The sequence below is a fragment of the Pelobates fuscus genome, chromosome 4 (assembly GCF_036172605.1).
Source record: "Pelobates fuscus isolate aPelFus1 chromosome 4, aPelFus1.pri, whole genome shotgun sequence".
NCBI classification, from domain to species: domain Eukaryota; kingdom Metazoa; phylum Chordata; class Amphibia; order Anura; family Pelobatidae; genus Pelobates; species Pelobates fuscus.
In genome coordinates, this window is record NC_086320.1 from 83,212,295 (window position 1) to 83,232,696 (window position 20,402).

The 20,402-nt window shown below is 40.2% G+C and overlaps 1 protein-coding gene across 1 annotated transcript in view; it reads right to left on the reverse strand.

The window, feature by feature from the left end:
* The window catches only part of SGK3 (serum/glucocorticoid regulated kinase family member 3), a 392,044-nt gene that overhangs the window by 140,208 nt on the left and 231,434 nt on the right, over window positions 1–20,402 (reverse strand). The gene's annotated exons all lie outside the window — the stretch shown is intronic.

A 20,402-nucleotide genomic window follows, 5' to 3' on the forward strand; every position in this document is an offset into this window, starting at 1 on the left:
GATGAACTGAAGATATGTAAATGCATTTTTTTCCCCCACACATGCACTAATTACAGCCTTAACCACGTACAGAGAATAATGACCTATGGCCTTAATTTTTTTTTTTTTTATTCTTTATTTTTGTGTGCATGAAGGAAACAAGACAGCTTACCTCGCCACAATAGCGTTTGTAAGCCTGAACATATCACATTCATTTTACAATTACGGCATTGAAACAGTGCACATTTTTTTATGTATAAATGCATAAACAGATCTTGGATCAGTATTGGTTACTCATGACAACTGGTTTATTCTGCGCTTTTTTTGTGAGGGGTATGCCTGCTGAGTTAGTTCCATACTTGCAAGAGAATTGTGTGTAATGAGATGTGTGAGCGCTGCTAAGCGTACAAGGTTATGATATAGGCCATTGAGGTCTACGGTGCTGTGTTACAGGTACCTAGCTAGGTCAGTTGTACCGATAAACATAACGCTAATGAAGTGCTCGTTACAAGTTAAGGCCGTTTAAGGTGGGTGCTCCAGTGTAGCGTGAGAGGCCGAGGGATGCGGACACTAGGCAGGTTAAGTCACGCCATGAAAATATATAACAGCATTGCTAATAATTGCAATCAAAACGAGTGTTGCGTTAACAGGACTATTGACCAAGGTATTGTCAGGGTACCTGTAGTCTCTACCTCAGAGGAGGTGAGAGACTTAGACGTTTATCCTCCCAGAGGGGTTGTTTCTTCCGTTCCTCGCGGTCCTCTCGGCCATTTACAAGCCGACCGCGAGGGATCCACTTCCTTATATGACGCGACGCTCAGTAGTCGACGTCATGACGCCAACCCGGGTCGACCTGTCCGTCAAGTCCCAAGCACTAATCAGGACTCGTCGGGGGCGTGATTACCCTCTAGAATCAAGGTATAAAGTAAGGCTTTCGGCATCTGCCCTGTCGTGGTTCTAGCCTGTCTAGTCACTCAGTGCTCTTGTATTCTAGTTGTCTCTTTGGTTCTGACCCGGCTTGTTTGTACTACCTTGTTTACCTCTGTTACCCTTTGACTCGGCTTGTCTCTCGCTTACCTGTCCTCTCGTTCCCTCGACCTCGGCTTGTTCTTACACCATTCTCTACTTACTCCTTACGTTAAGTCCGGCCATTCTAAGGTCCGGTATACGTACCTACCACCTGTTTGTACTCTGCGTGTTGGATCCCTGTCCCGATCCTGACATTACGACAGGGCCAATGGATCCTGCAGGTACAAACACTCAGGTTGGTCCTTCTGACTCTAGGTTCGACGCCATGGATCACAGAATGGACCAGATGGCTCTAGCACTACAGGCGTTACTATCTCGTTCTAGTAATCAACCAGAGGAGATGCGTAATACTTCTATCTCTCCTGTGAGTTCAGGTCTAGAGGTAGCCACTGTAGGTGCTTCTTCCCGTATCACTCCACCTGTACGTTATGGTGGTTCTCCAGAGAAGTGTCGTGGTTTCTTAAACCAAATAGGTATCCATTTCGAATTACAACCCCGCTCCTATCCTACAGATAGGGCGAAGGTTGGATTTATTATCACATTACTTGTTGAGAAAGCTTTGAGATGGGCCAATCCATTGTGGGAAAATGATAATCCGTTAGTATATAATTATAATGCCTTTGTAGCTGCTTTCAGAAGAACTTTTGACCCTCCAGGTAGAAAGGTCAATGCAGCTAGATTACTGTTGCGCCTTAGACAAGATAACCGAACACTTGTGGATTATGCACTAGAGTTCAGGTCTTTGGCGGCAGAGGTTAAGTGGAATGAACAGGCTTATATAGATGTATTTTTAAACGGGTTATCAGACATAATCCTTGACGAGGTTGCTACTAGAGAGCTTCCTGAAAATTTGGAGGATTTAATTTCTTTTATTTCTCGCATTGACGAACGTTTAAGAGAGAGGCAGAACACTCGAGAGAGAAACCGTAGACCTTCCTTTAAACTAGCTCCTTCATTTCAAAGTTCTGAATCCACAACCTCACTTTTTCCAGAACCTATGCAGATAGGCAATACTCGCCTCTCAGAAGAGGAGAGACAGTACAGGAGAAGGGAGGGGTTGTGTATGTACTGTGGAGTCAGAGGTCATTTACGCCTAAATTGTCCTAATCGCTCGGGAAACGCTTGCACCTAAGTTTCTCTAGAGGACAGGCCTTGGGTGTTTCTATTTTGTCCTCTAATCTTAATTATAAAGATCACAGGCTTCTGCTACCCGTTTCTTTAACTTGGGAGAAGGGAGTACTAGAAACTATGGCATTGATTGATTCCGGAGCTGCTGAGAGCTTTATCGACCAAGTTTTTGTTACCAAACACGCTATCCCATCCCAGTTAAGGGAGACACCCTTGGCCGTTGAGGCCATAGATGGTAGACCTTTAGTTGAGCCTGTTATTTTCCGTGAAACCATACCCGTTAAATTAACTGTTGGTATCTTACACGAGGAAGACATATCTTTATTGCTTATTTCTTCTCCTTCTGTTCCCATAGTCCTGGGGTATCCTTGGTTAAAAAAACATAACCCTATTATTGATTGGGAATTAGGGGAGATAATCTCATGGGGTCAGGGTTGTCAGGACAGGTGCTTACGGACAGTGTCACCGCTTTGCGCAGTTAACACACCGATTAATTCTACCTACTCTACAGAGGTACAAATACCGCCCCTGTACATGGATTTAAAGGCAGTATTTGACAAAAAGAATGCTGATACTTTACCTCCACACAGGTCTTTTGATTGTAAGATTAATCTACTACCTGGTACTATGCCCCCTAGGGGTAATGTATATCCTTTGTCCACTAAAGAGAACTTAGTCTTAGAGGAGTATATTCGTGAGAATCTTGAAAAAGGATTCATTAGGAGATCCTCCTCTCCTGCCGGGGCTGGGTTTTTTTTTGTTAAAAAGAAGGATGGTACACTAAGACCTTGCATTGATTATCGAGGTTTGAACAAAATAACCATTAGAAATGCCTACCCAATTCCTTTGATTACCGAGCTCTTTGATCGTCTAAAAGGCTCCAAGATTTTCACCAAGTTAGATCTCAGAGGGGCGTATAACTTGGTGAGAATTCAGCAGGGACACGAGTGGATGACGGCGTTCAATACCCTTTATGGGCACTATGAATACACAGTAATGCCTTTTGGTCTCTGTAATGCTCCGGCAGTATTTCAGGACCTGAATAATGAAGTTCTTAGAGAATTTCAACATGACTGCGTTATTGTATATCTGGATGATATACTTATACACTCTAGAGAGATTGAGACTCACCACAGACAAGTCAGAAGGGTATTGCGCAAGCTTCTTCAACATGGCCTGTACTGCAAATTGGAGAAATGCAGCTTTGACCAATCCCAGATAAACTTTCTTGGTTATGTGATTTCTGGGGAAGGGTTTAAGATGGACCCGGATAAGCTCCAGTCCATTTTGGATTGGCCTTTACCCAGGGGTCTCAAGGCCATTCAGAGGTTTATTGGATTCTCCAACTATTATAGGCGCTTCATTAAGGGTTACTCTTCAATTATAGCTCCTATTACCAATATGACCAGACAGGGGGTTGACACTAAGAACTGGTCTACTGAAGCCCTTCTTGCCTTCAAAACACTCAAGGAACTGTTTGCTTCTGCACCAATTTTAGTTCACCCTGATACGACTCTGCCTTTCCTACTCGAGGTAGACGCCTCAGAGACAGGTATAGGTGCTATCCTGTCCCAAAGGTTAGGTGTGGATAAGCCCTTACATCCATGTGTTTTTTTTTCCAAGAAACTATCAGGTCCTGAGAGCAGATATGACATTGGTGACAGGGAACTACTAGCAGTTATCATGGCTTTAAAGGAGTGGAGACATTTATTGGAGGGTACCTTACATCCTGTTACTATTTTGACAGACCACAAGAACCTGTCCTATATTGGGGAGGCCAAGCGCTTGTCCTCCAGGCAAGCTCGTTGGTCTTTATTCCTCACGCATTTCAATTACGTGCTCACTTATAGACCTGGTTCTAAGAATTCTAAAGCCGATGCTTTGTCTCGACAATATGAACCTTCTGCGATATCGGAGCCGGTTTTGTCTTCTATAGTACCCAGGTGCAATATTATCGCCAACACGAGTCTTAAGATTCACTCTCCGTTGCTTGGTCAGATCATGAAGTTGCAGCATCTGGCGCCTAGACAGACTCCTGGGGCAAGGCATTTCGTTCCTCCTGAACTCCAACTGGAACTCTTACAGTGTTTTCACAACAGTAAGGCGGCTGGGCATCCGGGTATTCGCAAGACATGTTCCTTGATCTCTAAAGATTTCTGGTGGCCTTCTTTACGGAAGGATATTAGGGATTTCATCGGAGCATGTGAGGTCTGTATGAAGACTAAGCAACCTCATACGCTTCCATGTGGGTTGTTACATCCCTTGAACATTCCAGAGAGACCATGGTCCTGTTTGGCTATGGACTTCATTGTAGATTTGCCTGTTTCTAAAAAACAGACTGTGATCCTCACGGTGGTTGATAGGTTTACTAAGATGGCTCATTTCGTGCCCTTAACTAAACTCCCGACTTCTCCTGAATTGGCGGAGATATTCGCGAGAGAGATTTTTCGCTTACATGGGATACCTTCCGAAATTGTTTCCGATAGAGGTTCCCAATTTGTTTCACGTTTTTGGAGATCCTTCTGTTCTCAACTAGGCATCAAATTGAATTTTTCTTCTGCCTATCACCCTCAGTCTAACGGAGCTGCTGAACGTACCAATCAAAAGATTGAACAATATTTGCGTTGTTTTGTTTCTGAACACCAGGACGATTGGGTCGGTTTGATTCCTTGGGCGGAGTTTGCACACAATAATCTCGTTTGTGATTCTACTCGTTCCAGCCCCTTCTTCATGAATTATGGCTTTCATCCTTCCATTCTTCCCTCGGTTTCTCCTTCCCAAGCGGTACCGTCGGTTGATGTTCATGTTGCCAATTTGAGGAAGTTGTGGGATCAGAATCGACAAATTGTCCTACATAATTCCATGTTGTTCAAGAAACACGCTGATAAGCACAGAAGGGCGGCTCCGGTTTTTGTTCCAGGTGATAGGGTATGGTTGAGTACAAGAAACATTCGTTTAAAGGTTCCTTCTATGAAATTCGCTCCTCGTTACATTGGCCCTTACAGGGTTCTGACTCGAATTAACCCAGTTGCGTATCGCCTAGCTCTTCCAGCTGCCTTACGCATTCCTAACTCCTTTCATGTTTCCTTACTGAAACCGTTAGTCTGTAACAGATTTTCCTCCACTATATCCTCTCCTCGCTCTGTTCAGGTTGAGGGTCAGGAGGAGTATGAAATCAACTCCATCATCGATTCTCGAATCTCCCGGGGGAAGTTACAATATCTTATTGACTGGAAGGGATATGGTCCTGAGGAGAGGACTTGGGTACCTCAGGAAGATGTACATGCTCCTCGCCTCCGCAGGGCTTTTCACTCCCGTTTTCCATCTCGTCCCGGTTCCTTCCGCCCGGTGGGCATTTCTGAGAGGGGGGGTACTGTCAGGGTACCTGTAGTCTCTACCTCAGAGGAGGTGAGAGACTTAGACGTTTATCCTCCCAGAGGGGTTGTTTCTTCCGTTCCTCGCGGTCCTCTCGGCCATTTACAAGCCGACCGCGAGGGATCCACTTCCTTATATGACGCGACGCTCAGTAGTCGACGTCATGACGCCAACCCGGGTCGACCTGTCCGTCAAGTCCCGAGCACTAATCAGGACTCGTCGGGGGCATGATTACCCTCTAGAATCAAGGTCTAAAGTAAGGCTTTCGGCATCTGCTCATTGCCCTGTCGTGGTTCTAGCCTGTCTAGTCACTCAGTGCTCTTGTATTCTAGTTGTCTCTTTGGTTCTGACCCGGCTTGTTTGTACTACCTTGTTTACCTCTGTTACCCTTTGACTCGGCTTGTCTCTCGCTTACCTGTCCTCTCGTTCCCTCGACCTCGGCTTGTTCTTAGACCATTCTCTACTTACTCCTTACGTTAAGTCCGGCCATTCTAAGGTCCGGTATACGTAGCTACCACCTGTTTGTACTCTGCGTGTTGGATCCCTGTCCCGATCCTGACAGGTATTAGGCATTGTGAAGTCATGCTTATTAAAAGTATTCTGCATATTTTTAATGTTACATATTCTAGCCTCAGTATGCGTTGCCCCGTTTTGTTTTCTTTGGTTAACTAGTGAGAGTGTTAATATGAAACAGTTGAGATCTGCTTATAAGCTTACATTGGGTAGGTTGCTCACCTAGGTCTGTTTGTATGTGTGTGTGCTATATATGCTGATTCCTGGTCTGACGGGAGAAAAAAAAAATTCTAATTAAATTATACTTAAAAATAGAAACGGCATAACGGAGGCCCTATGTGTTTAGCCGTGCAGTGCCCCCTAGGCTTACTGAGTAGGGCTAGATATATTTATTGCCGCTAGTGAACACGCTGAGCGTGTCTGGGTTATGCCTAAACACAATGTGAGGCTAGTGCGGGGGGGGACGGGACATAGGAGGGGGGTAGTGCGGTCTCTATGGCCTTAATTTAATAACCTTTCCAAACCATTTAAAACTTAGAAAAATGTTCCAAATTATTTATCTACAAAACTTTTCATAGACTTTAAATGGTTACCACAGCCATTTTCTTTTTCTTTTTTTTTTCTTATTTATAATACCCTATTGGACATTATTAACCATGTCCACCCCCCTTTATTAGTGCCGAAACACTATTAAATGAAGTTCAATCTTACCTGGAATCCAGCGCCAGGCAAGTGACGCTCGCTGGCCTCCACACCCCGTCTGGCGTCACTCCTTCCCTCTCTGAGATCCAATGACATGCTTCTAATAGAGAAGCATTTGCTTGGTCCGATTTGACTGACTCAGAACGTGAATGCAGGAGGTGCTGGGGATGGACAGAGGTGTAGATTTAAAAAAAAAAAAAAAGACCAACGACAGTCAATTTAGCGGGGTTGTGAGGGAGCACATGAAGATAGAGAAGGAGCAGAGGTACAAGTTCCACTTGTAGAAGCTGATTATATCTCTTGCCAATTCACAGTGCGCGCTGATGACAGACATAATTTTGCGAGAATTAACAATAGGCAGTCTGGAACAGAGTACCAGACTGCCTAAGTCATGTGTGCCAGAGATCTAACTAAGCCCCGGCACAAAACTGTTAATATCTCTGTATGTGCACATACAGATTACGTCCTCTTTGACCACCTCTAAAAGCAGAAGTAGACGTGTAGGCTGGAGCAACGGTTTAAAGGTAGCTTCTGTAGATTTATCATTTGGAATGTTTTTCTAGTATTGAATCACTTTGAAAGCGTATTAAATGGAGGCCTATATTTGTGGTATCTGATGGAGAAAATCTGTCTGATGTTGTGTTCTGAAGAAAGAAAACAAAAAGTCTAAATGAAAGAATAGTTCGATGAATCAAAACTCATACCATATTTTATAAAAGAGAAGCAATTTCTTCAGTACAGACTTAATACATTTTTTAAGAATATATATATATATATATATATATATATATACTTCTTTAGATACCAAATATCATCAATTGAGCAGTACGTGATGTTCTTTAAAAGTGTCACTGACCATGAAATTAGTTTCTAAGTTATAAGCTCATCGTAAGCAGTGTTACTTTTCCTCTTGGCTATGAAAGTATGCATTGCATATTGTAACCACAGTTGTAGTGGTATATTAAATATTTTTGTCCTTTTCTGAAGGGTGATTTCTTCTTCTGAACAGAATGGCTCTCTTATTTATTTTTTTTATGTTGTAGAGATATTCATATTGTTTGGTTACTTTGCAGTATAAATCTTAACATTTGAATGGAAATAAAATTATTATCTTTAACTGGATTAAGCCTGAAGTGTGTTTTAATAGTAATCGTAATCAAGATATATAATTGATAGAACTCCAGCATTAGGTTATATGTTTAGGCTTGTTTGATCTGGTGCAATATCCCAGCACCAACACTCTGGGAGATGGAGGACAGGCTGGGGGAATGGAGGACAGGCACAGTGAAGCTTCCAGGCAGCATCTGAGGCAGCCTTCTGGCCAACTTGGAGACGTGAGTGAATGGGAGATCTCTCCACCCTTAACTCTATGGCACTCAGAAGTCTTTGACTCAATCCCCCTTTCACTTACCCTCCACCAGCCGATGTGGGTTATCCTGGTACCCTACCTCTCAGTGGCACTTACACTCCAGGTATATACAGGGAGGGGAGCTGAGGCCTGTTGAAATTCTTGGTGCGCTTTACTTGTGCATCAATCTTCCTAAGATGGCAGACATCATGCGTTTACAAGACTCCCGAAGTGCACCGTCCTCTACTGGAAGGCTCTTTGCGGATTTCTGGATGAAACTTAGTCTCTGTCTACTGCATCCTGTTACAAAGCAAAAGGTCTCTAACATACCCCAACATCCACTGCAGAGTGACCCATGTATATTGAATGGCCACTCCAGCCAGTGTGCTCCTGCTCAGTCCTACAAGCCAACAAGATACACACAATATTTCAAATTCAGCTATACATCTTTAAAGGGATAACATGGAATGTATTGTGAAGTACAGCAAGACACAGTTAACTCTGTTTGTCATCTTCGGGTGCTTCCCTGATTAAGGCTGGGGAGCAACAATCTTCTTGACCTCCTTCCACCAATTTTATGGTCAAGAGCAGAGGGTGTTTGTTTGCTGTATGTTTTTAATTATTATTAGATTGTTTTTTGAGGAAACACGTTGGACATGTTTGATTTATATTTGTTGTTTTATGTTATGTTGTACACAATAAATTTTTTTGGAAGAAAAGTAGAGATTTTTTTTTATCAATTCACCAGCTCTGAACCATATCATTTGTGGAAGGAGGTCAATAAGTTGGTACCCATCCAGCCTTAACCAGGGGAGTCACCCCAAGGTGCCAAACTTCTATATTTTCTGTGAGTGTATTTGTTGAGTTAACTGTGTCTTGCTGTACTTCACTATATAATTAATTGTATCCCTTTATAGCTGCATAGCTGAATCCCAAATACCGTGTTTATATTGTTGTCTAAAAGGGGTGTTATATTTTGAAAAGCCACCTGGGAAGCTGCATCCTTTAAATGAAGTTAAGTACCACTGTGTGTGGGTGTGTTGATTAAGTGGAATAATACCCACCAATTGTTTGTTCTGTTTTGCATTTGTTACGCTCCCACAAGCCAGCCTGGAAACCCCAGAACCAGCTCTCTTCTTAATATGTGATCGAGTGCCTGAGAAGAATGAAGCTTTGGTCCCATCGGATGATTGGGGAAGTTTCAGAACTGCTATTACCACTTCAGGCAGTGAATTGTGTTTGGTGCCGTTTTTGCCTTGGTATCAACATTTACAAGGGCGTAGAGCAATTTGTCCATGTTTCACTCTGTGGGACTGTTCTCTGCCCTCAGAGGGTATCGGCTTACCTGAATTTTATGCCCAGGAATGTTTCACAGGCCACACATCTACTTACTTTATTTTTTTCTATTAATGTTGGTGCATAACCTAGTTTAGACTACGATCTGTATTGCCTTTTATATGATTTTATTATTATTAATATTTTGGGCAACTGCCATAATGATTTGTGTTTCAACTATTCCATCTATCATTGCTATCTGTCTATTAAATGTTGATATTTACTTATAAAAAAATATATATTGTATTGATCTGAACTGCATTTTCTATTACAGTATATGTATGTATATACCTATATTGCCATCAGTGATTGTATAGTGCACAAAACAATATATATATATTTTATCTGTTGCTTACTTTATACTTTTATATTTGGAGTAGTCTGCTCAAAGGAACACTATAGCATTGGGAATATAAAGTGTATTCCTAACGCTATAGTGTCCTGTGGAAGGTTTAGGTGCTTCTGTCCTGCTTCCATCGTTGAGATCATCAAGATTGATGATCTCAGCCAATCCAATGCTTTTTCATAGAAAACCATTGGGAGGCTAGTGTGCATGCATGACAAAACGCATCGCTGCACCAATCACATGATCTCTATGACCATCTGACTGAAATAGCAGAGTTTCACTCTGACAGCCACTAGAGGCATGATAACCCTACAATTACCGTGCCACCCAGACTACTTCATTGAGAAGAAGCAAACATGTTCTTAAAGCTATAGTGTTCCCCTATCTTCGTAGGCATCTATTTTCCACATTTAATAAACCCATTTTCAAAAGTGTCTTCTGAGACATATTAATTTGGATGTTGCCCATCTGTGTACCCTTTGCAGTACTGCTGTGTCTTTGTAGGACATTGAGGACCAAACTGTATATTTAGTAAGAGTAAGATAGAATAGTAAGATAGATTATTAATGATAATTTATGATTTTACCATATGAGAAATTCCAAATGCGATTTGGGCTGGACTTTTTATTCAACCAGCAATTTCTATACAGTAAGGGGAAAAAGTATTTGATTCCCTACTTAATTTGTTAATTTTTTTTTGTTTTGTGTTTTTGCAGTGCATAAGAGTAGTACAGACAGGCTTGAGGTACCCCAACGGCAATCCTCAGGCTTGCATCATGCAATACAATTGCAGTAGTAGATAAGGCATGCACAATTTTATAATATGAACAAGATCAACATCGCTAAGTATGGACTTAGACAGGCTATATAAACTGACTCTAGTCCAGAGGAGAGGGAGCGAGGGCCCAGAGTCATGTTCCCGGCTGGTCAAAGCTGCAGGAAAGCGGCCATCTCCCCCGCGCTTGCCATGCTGGTAGGCTTCACCGTAGTTTCGGGTGCGCATTCGTTACATTGTCGCTTGGGTGGTGTCTGTGTGTGTGCCCCGGTATCACCTGTCGCTTGGTGGCCCTTGTGTGCAATTTCAGTGCCGTTTTGGCTTTATTTTGCCCCAAATAGCAGGAGTGGTGGAGGCTAGCGTCCTCTCAGCACTGTGGTCAGGCCCCGCCCCCCCTGCTGCATTTGAACTTTTGCCCACTGACAAAGAAATTATCTGTCTATATTTATAATGGTAGGTATATTTTAACAGTGAGAGACAAAAAAAAATCCTGAAAAATGCATGTCAAAAAGTTAAATAGATTTGCATGTCAATGAGTGAAATAAGTATTTGATCCCCTATTAATCAGCAAGATTTCTGGCTCCAAGGTGTCTTTTATACAGGTAACGAGCTGAGATTAGGAGCACTCTCTTAACCCCTTAAGGACACATGACATGTCTGACACGTCATGATTCCCTTTTATTCCAGAAGTTTGGTCCTTAAGGGGTTAAAGATCCTAATCTCAGCTTGTTACCTGTATAAAAGACACCTGTCCACAGAAGCAATCAATCAGATTCCAAACTCTCCACCATGGCCAAGACGAAAGAGTTGTCCACGGATGTCAGGGACAAGATTGTAGACTTACAAAAGGCTGGAATGGGCTACAAGACCATTGCCAAGTAGCTTGGTGAGAAGGTGACAACAGTTGGTGAAATTATTCGCAAATGGAAGAAACACAAAATAACTGTCAGTCTCCCTCGGTTTGGTGCTCCATGCAAGATCTCACCTTGTGGAGTTGTGGAGTTTCAATGATCATCAACAACAACTACACGGGAGGATCTTGTTAATGATCTCAAGGCAGCTAGAACCATAGTCATCAAGAAAACAATTGGTAACACACTATGCCGTGAAGGACTGAAATCTTGCAGCGCCTGCAAGGTCCCCCTGTTCAAGAAAGCACATGTACAAGCCAGTCTGAAGTTTGCCAATGAATATCTGAATGATTCAGAGAAGTACCGGGTGAAAGTGTTGTGGTCATATGAGACCAAAATCTATTTTTTTGGCATTAACTCAACTCGCCATGTTTAGAGTAGGAGGAATGCTGCCTATGACCCCAAGAACACCATTCCCACCGTCAAACATGGAGGTGGAAACATTATGCTTTGGGAGTGTTTTTCTGCTAAGGGGACAGGACAACTGCACCGCATCAAAGGGACAATGGACGGGGCCATGTACCGTCAAATCTTGGGTGAGAACCTTCTTCCCTCAGCCAGGGCATTGAAAATGGGTCATGGATGGGTATTCCAACATGACTGACCCAAAACACACAGCCAAAACAGCAAAGGAGTGGCTCAAGAAGAAGCCAATCTCCAGACCTTAATCCCATAGGAAATCTGTGGAGGGAGGTAAAGGTTTTAGTTGCCAAATGTCACCCTCGAAACCTTAATGACTGGAAGAGGATCTGCAAAGAGTAGTGGGCCAAAATCCCTCCTGAGATGTGTGCAAACCTGGTGGCCAACTACAAGAAACGTCTGACCTCTGTGATTGCCAACAGGGGTTTTGCCACCAAGTAACTAAGTCGAAGGGGTCAAATACTTATTTCACTCATTGACATGCAAATCAATTTATAACTTTTTTTGACACGTTTTTCTGGATTTGTTTTTGTTATTCTGTCTCTCACTGTTAAAATACACCTACCATTACAATTATAGACTGATCATTTCTTTGTCAGTGGGCAAACATTCAAAATCAGCAGTGGATCAAATACTTGTTTCCCTCACTGTAGTTGGCAATATGATAATATGTGACATTGGGAGGTTGAGCAATTACATTTGTGAAACAAACCAGTTTATTGATACAGGCTACATTCCAAAGCATTGTTTAATCATATTTCCCAAAGCCCATTACATAAGCACAATTTTCCTATACAGACTGGATATTTAAATATCACTCAAATCTCTATACTACGTCTAACATTTTTCATGTGGCAATACCTTTACAGTTAAAAAGCATGTATTATTGGTGATTGCATGACTTACATGAATCGAAGCAGCCAAGAAAAGAACCAAGAACAATATTATATATATATATATTTTGCCAGGAACCTGCACTCCAGAGTCCAGTATTAGTGATGCCCGGTTCTGGTCCACAAACTTAAATAGAGAAGTACGTAATTATAGCATTCCTTGCAATTCTTGTACAGTATTAACATAAAACTTAATTTTTATTTTCTTTATAAATTAAATGTCAACATTTCATTTTTTTACACAAATGTTTCAAAAAATGCTCTTTTGATTTAGAAATGCTAGAACCTTTCCTAGATACAGTAAATATGCCATTGTAACATACAACACTCATATGGAAGACATACAATAGAGATAATTCCTTACACTTCTGATTTATTCTTTAAATTGAATAATCTTCTCATCTCCACTGTACATATTGTGTGTGTTTGTGGATATATAATATAATCACATCTCCACGCAGATCAAGGTTGTGAGACTTAGAGGGGCATTTTTTTTTTTATCAGGGAAAATGGCAATCCCATTTACAGAGAATATAAATTAAGATGTCCAGTCAGTCAGCAAATTATCTATTTTACAGTCAATCTGATCCGGGATAATTCTGTGTACTGTGAATATCAGTCCCTTTAAGTTTCCCAGTACACACTAAAAATCCGACATTTATTTAAACTGTAATAAAGGAATACATAGACCCTGTGTTCTTCATCCTACAATAATATAATAAATTCTGATTACACAAAGATGATACATATCAGATCCTGACTTATTGTATATATATTTATATTATGCAATTGTCCTCCAGTATTTTCCATATGTGTGCCAAAGAAGAGTGTTCATACTACTTGATACTTATTTACATTTCAAATGAAGGAGCAACAATACATAATTAGATCTCCTGAAATTCACAAATGTTGCCTGTTTTACTGTTTTTATGCAAAATGTGCATTGCTATAGTTTGTAACAATAATGAACAGTACGTATACATCCATTTGTGTTGTATTTTAGTACACTTTGCAGGTACCTTCTGCCTGTGCTTTACCTCTATGTTATTTAAAAAGAATTGTAGCTACTATCTGGAATCACACATATGTGCCTCTAATATACAGTGTGTTTATGCACAGATACACACTTTTTACATTGATGTTTATTCTAATGCAAACTCTGTCCTCATTGGACTCCAGAAAACCGTTCTGTTTAGTTGTTGCAAATAATTGGGGAGAAAAATAAAATTTTAGATTTAAGCACGTCAGCCTGAAATTTGCCCGTTTGTCAATTGCCAAATTACAGTTTTTTTTACCAAACCTTAGCATGTTTCTGGTCATAAAATATAAATTAAGATGTGTGAAAATTGTGAATGTTTCTCCGTTTAATAATATAACAATAACATGCAATATACATATCTGTATGTAATCCACAATAAAAAGTAACAGAAAAAAAAGTTACATTTTCAATGCACATTAAATGTTTCTTACAATACCACAACATTAACAGCTATTAGATCTAAATATGTTTTTGAAAAATTGCAATTTGCTATTGATTAACCACTTCACTGGCAAGTTCTTTTGGTTTAAAACAAAAATGAACTGAACATTTCTTTTTAAACATGGGAAGCGCAGTACATACACCTACAATAATTGATGTTTAATACAGTTGGACGTGGATGCTTAAAATAATAGTAGCTTTGTACCATTTTTACATTTATTGCTTATCATTTACATAAATGTTGGGACGTTTAAACATTTTTAAGAATCATAATGCTGCTCCCACCTATCTATCCTCCCCTATGCACAAGAATGTCTCGTCTAGGCCCTTACGATCTGCTGAAGACTTACGTCTATCTTCTGTCCGTACTCCCACCTCTGATGCTCGCCTTCAAGACTTCTCGAGGGCTGCACCGTTCCTGTGGAACTCGCTTCCCTCCTCCGTTAGATGCTCATCCAGTCTCCACTCCTTCAAAAAATCGTTAAAAACTCACTTCTTCATAAAAGTGTATCAATTAAACTCTTAATAGCTCCCAACTGATTCCTCTTCTGCAACTGTCACTAGTCTAATACTATCCTTACCTTTTGTGTCACTTTACCCCACTCCCTCTAGCATGTAAGCTCATTGAGCAGGGCCCTCAACCCCTCTGTTCCTGTGTGTCCAACTTGTCTGGTTACAACTACATGTCTATTCGTCCACCCATTGTAAAGCGCTGCGGAATTTGACGGCGCTCTATAAATAATATAATAATAATAATAATGGTAAAATACACTCCTTGTGGGTATTTTTAAGAGAGCAGAAAGTACCAAACCCGTTGTCTTGAAACTTCATTATCAGGGTTTTCCATTAAAGTAAGAATTGTCAGGAATTTAGAGGGAATTTCAATTTTTACGGCTAAAATAGCCAAACTAGGAAATTTTTTCAATTAAGTCATGTTTCACATGTGCTTACTCTGTCCTTAATTCACTTTGAATCCCCAAAAATGCACACTAATGAATAACCCTGTAAGAGTCGTGACGTGTATATAAGACGCATCCATATATTTTATCTATAAATTTAGAAGAATTAAATAAAACAACCAATGAAATGTCTTACCCCCTTTAGTGTATCTTATCACCCTTGTATGTCTTATCCAACCTTTGTGTTTCTTGCACCATCACCCTCCCATTTCCGTCACCCATACTTGTATTGCTCACCTACTTTTGCAGCGTGACCTCGTGGACTGTGGTAGAGGATAAAGAATATTGTCAAACGCGACCCACGTCACCACGGTACAGCTGGTCACTTGACCTACTTGCTGCTGTTGAACTTTCACATTTGGATGGCAATGAGTTGCATGTAGAACCGACTTATTGCTAGTGTATGGGCATCTGAATAAAGAAATATTTATCACCATTCCTTCATTCTTTTGGCAAAGTATGAGACACAAATGACAGAAAAATTATCACAGCAACTACTGCACATGCATTGTAGTTGCATTGATGCAGATCAGAAAAGCACCTGTAGGAGGAATCTCCTACTCTCGTCTGTCTAGATCAGGAGTAGGCTACTTTGGGGGCTACGATTTGTAGACTACATCCTCCATAACGCTGGCAAAGTATCAGGGAAGATGTAGTTAGTCCACAACATCTTGAGTGACAAAGGTTGTCTAAATATAAGTATGGCCTAAATATAAGCATTATGAGTAGACAAGATTTTTATTTTAATATTTAAAAATGTTAATATGTGCTAGCATTTCTGCACGCATATGTATAGATGAAATGTTATGTCATGCATCGGAGTATAATTTTATTAACAATTGACAGATTTACTTTAAGTTACAGTTTGCTGTGTCCTGTTAATACAATGTGGCATACATTTAAAACAAATAAATATCTAGCAACTAGGACATAGATGCATGTAAAATAAGTTTAACCCTTTAACGACACATGCGTTGCCAGAACTGTCATAATGTAAAGGGATTTGCCTGACATGAAGGAGTTACGCCTGTCCTTCAATTAACATAATGAATGCTATAAGCTATCAGTTACACTCTATGGAAAACAAGGTGTGTAGGAAAATATTCTTGTAAAATAACATGTAAGTAGTCCCTGCTTGAGCCTTTGGTTTAACCTGTGAGCCCTATTCTCAATTTCTAGCCTGCAGCACTGCTGTTACCCAACCCCAAAACAAACAGTTTGCAAGGGGTAACAGAATCTATTACTACAGCAGTATAATCGCCTCTTTCATTACGGGAAAAGAACTGTTAACCCCTGAAGTGCTAGAGGGAATACCAACTTCTAGAACACTAATTGGTCCTGGCAATGTGTGAGAGTGCATAGTCATACTGCGACTTAGCAAGGAAGAGGTTAATGTCACTGATGTGTGACTCTCATAGTGATTTCCTCTTTGGTTTCAAAGAAAAATAATTAACATATTAGCACACTTATTTCACGCTATATTAATGTCCGTCATCTGCTACAATTTGATGTTTGGAGTAGAGAAAATAGAGAAAAAAATAGCAAACTAGATTTATTAATAATAAAGCATATAAATTGATGAGTGTGATATCTTCATTCTATATGCTTTATTACCAAATCTGAGTTCGGATTATCCTTTTCTGCAGTTGCTAACGGTTGAACAGCTTTCGAAAAATTCAGCCATTTCTTCTTTTCTTACGTTTCTACGTTTATGACCAAATTAATAAAAAAAGGAAAATTACCATAAATTTGTGTAATTTGAAGAATGGTAAATCAAGAACATAATCCAGTTTATTCCTGGCACACATTGACCTGTGCAAGGCTGCAGCAGCAAGTGATGTCATAGACAAAGCCTTTTACACCTGCTAATGTTTTTATAACTGTATGTTTTAATGTAACTGTGAAGCACTTTGGGCAACAACATTGCAATTAAATGTGCTATATAAATAAATAATAACAGTTACTCCGCCCACTCCAGTTGTATACTACTGGTGGAGGCAAGAACACTTCACACAATTTCCCCAGAAATTGTAGCTTTTCTAGTTTTATATCAGCTACCTAAGAGCAGCTACCTATTTACCTCTTGCCACCTAAACGGCGCTCTAACATTCACCGTAGCCATACTATTATATTACTATGTCTAATGATAATATCTAATGATACAGGAATGCATTCAGCCCCGGTGGCCGCCCGCCTACCTACGCTCGGCAGTGGTAATATCGAAGTTCAACTATGTAATACTCTTGAAAGCCCACATTTACCTCTTTAAGTTAAAAATATATATTTTATGCCATAAGCTAGTAGATCCCATCGTGACCCATTGCATTAGATATGATATAACTCAGCCTGCGTTTAACTTAACCTGCATTACGCTAGTTTCATTACAAACAAGCATACAGTATGTAAAACGTACAAGTTAGCATGTTACACAACACGACTATAACTACTGCTTTACCTCGCAATTCTTCTTGTATAATTCATGTTCCTACTCGACAAAAAAAAAAAAAAAAGTGCAGCACCTCTTGACTATATGTACCAATTGTTTGCAATAATATTGTATACTAAACATGTCACAGATTAAGCTTGTAATCATCTCTGCACTCAAAAGTAAAGATTAAAAAAAAAATAGCATGTTCGCTAAGTTTTGCACATATATTTTGACTTTTCATTGTGTGTACTTTCATTTAAATTGAACTGAATTGAATAATTAACTTGAAATTGAAAAATGGAATTTTCCTTATGACAAACACAAAGCTTGTAGTCTGGTCTACACCTCATGCTGGTTGTGTTTTATTAACTTTATTCGCAATCTAGAATTTTAAACCATTCATTGACTTCTGATCTTTGCCCTGTCTGTGCTATTTGATAAATGGCTGGGGTTTGTGAGTCCCATGTGAGCACCTGTCGTAGGGCCCAATTAATGCACTGACACAGAGGAGCTGTCAGTAGCAGAGAGAGTGACAGGTTTTAAGAGGCTTGACCAGTATGGACAAAGACTCTTTCTGGAGACATCAACTTCATCCCTTGGAACAAGCCACACATGGATCTCTGTGACATTAATTGATATATACTCTTACTCCTGGTCATAGGCATTTGAAATCTGTACACAAAATCACTATGTTATATGTGTGTATGCTAGCTATTTATCCCTTGCTTCAAAAAAATGTTATGCTAATATTTATTCAAGCGAAAGTGCTCGGTAGTAAAAGGGTTAAAGTATTTTGATAGTCTGTGCCAGGTTCGGCAACCTATGGCACATGACTATATTTGTACGGCACACAAAATTGCTAGACCTGAACAGGCCATTGGAGAAATCAGAGGATCAACAAGGGGGCTGGTGCTGGTGCAAAGGAGCATGTGGTCAACACCTCCAGCACATGCAGACCGCTTGTACTTCTCCTTCCTGATTGGTTGCTTCGCATCAATTATAATTGCAGAGCATCAAACTGAAGGGGGGTGCAAATGATCAGCACCCGCCAAACTTCCAGTGGTCATCATTGATTTACCCACCAGCTAACAAAAGGAAAGCAAGAGGCAGGGGTCATGACATTACTTTTATATGTGTGTGTATTATTTCAATTATAGTTCTCATTTAAAAATTTGCACCAAGTCAAATGTAATGGAAAATACCCACATTAAAAAAGACCAGTCATACTAATCTTCTTTAACCCCTTAAGGACCAAATTTCTGGAATAAAAGGGGTTAAAGGAACACTGTAGGGTTCGGAACACAAACATATATTCCTGACCCTAGAATGTTAAAACCCCCATCTAGCTCCCCTTACCCTTCTACATATAGCAAAACCTTACTTTTGTTCAAGTCTCCAGCTGCTGTCTCTGCCCCTGATCTGCCTGCTTGGCTGACATCATCAGAAGTTATTCTCTCAGCCAATCACAATGCTTTCCCATATGATTGGCTGAGACTGCCAAGGAGGCAGCCAGCACAAGCCAAACACCGCCCTGGCCAATCAGCATCTCCTCATAGAGAACCATTGAATCAATGCATCTCTATGAGAAAGTTCAGTGTCTCCACTCTGTGCAGCACTGCCCCAGGAAGCACCTCTGGTAGCCATCTGAAGAGTGGCCAGTGAAGATATCCCTAGGCTTTTCTCTGAAAAGACTGTTTACTGCAAAAAGCCTGAAGGTAATGATTCTACTCACTAGAACAAATGCAATAAGCAGTAGTTTATCTGGTGACTATAGTGTCCCTTTAAAACTGATTTTCCTTCCAAAATATAGAGAACTTGTTAGTATTTTTGTTATTAATGATTATAAAATAAATATATCTAAATGTTCTTAAACATTTGACAATCTGCCCTTGGAGGACATAGTCTGAGCTGCACTGCCCTACACTCGACCCATTCCACAGCAGGGTCTTCGAGTGTTCTTACCTCCTGTAAATATTTTAGTTTGTTTTCTGCTCTTTATTTTTTCCCACGCTCCTTTTGCATATATTTCTTGGGGCTCCGCTAGTCAATGGACCGCCACTAGATCACAGCGGGGCCTCCAGGGTGGGCACAAGTTTGATGACATATTATCTGCCTACCTGTCTTCTGCAATTTATTTTCCATCAGTCCCCACCCGGCAATCTAGCATATTTTATCAGTTTCTTGTATTCATACTCAGATGCCTTAGGACTTACTGTATTCTTGCAAGCTAACTAAAACAAAAATAAGCTAGGTGAAGTTGGATATTCTTATTGTAAATCTATCTTTTCAATTATATGTGTTTACCAATTTGTACACTTATATTTGCACTACTAAAATTTTAAATTAAAGAAATTTAAAGGAACACAGTGGCGCTGAAGTGGTTATAGTGCCAGTAGTGCCCTGTACACCACCATCGTTTAAGAGCAGTTTGCCTTTTTTTTTTAATTCTTTTTTTTTTGTAGTGCAGAGTGAAATCCATGTCTGAGTAGTAAGACATAGCATAATGGAATATAAGAAGGTAAGACATGGGTAATCATGAGACGCTGCACTTTTTTATTGTAAAACAAGAACATAAAGCATAGTATAAGCTAGAATTTGGGTAGCTATACTAAGACGATTATGGTATAACATGCAATATTTATCGTATAACATGCAATGGGTAGTAGTAATGCCACTGGGTACTTCTCACTAAATTGAACCATGTGAATATAAGTGTGGAAGTCTCTGCTCTGTATACAGGGCTACCTAGCAGTTTGACTTTTTACCTGGAGTCCGTCTCCA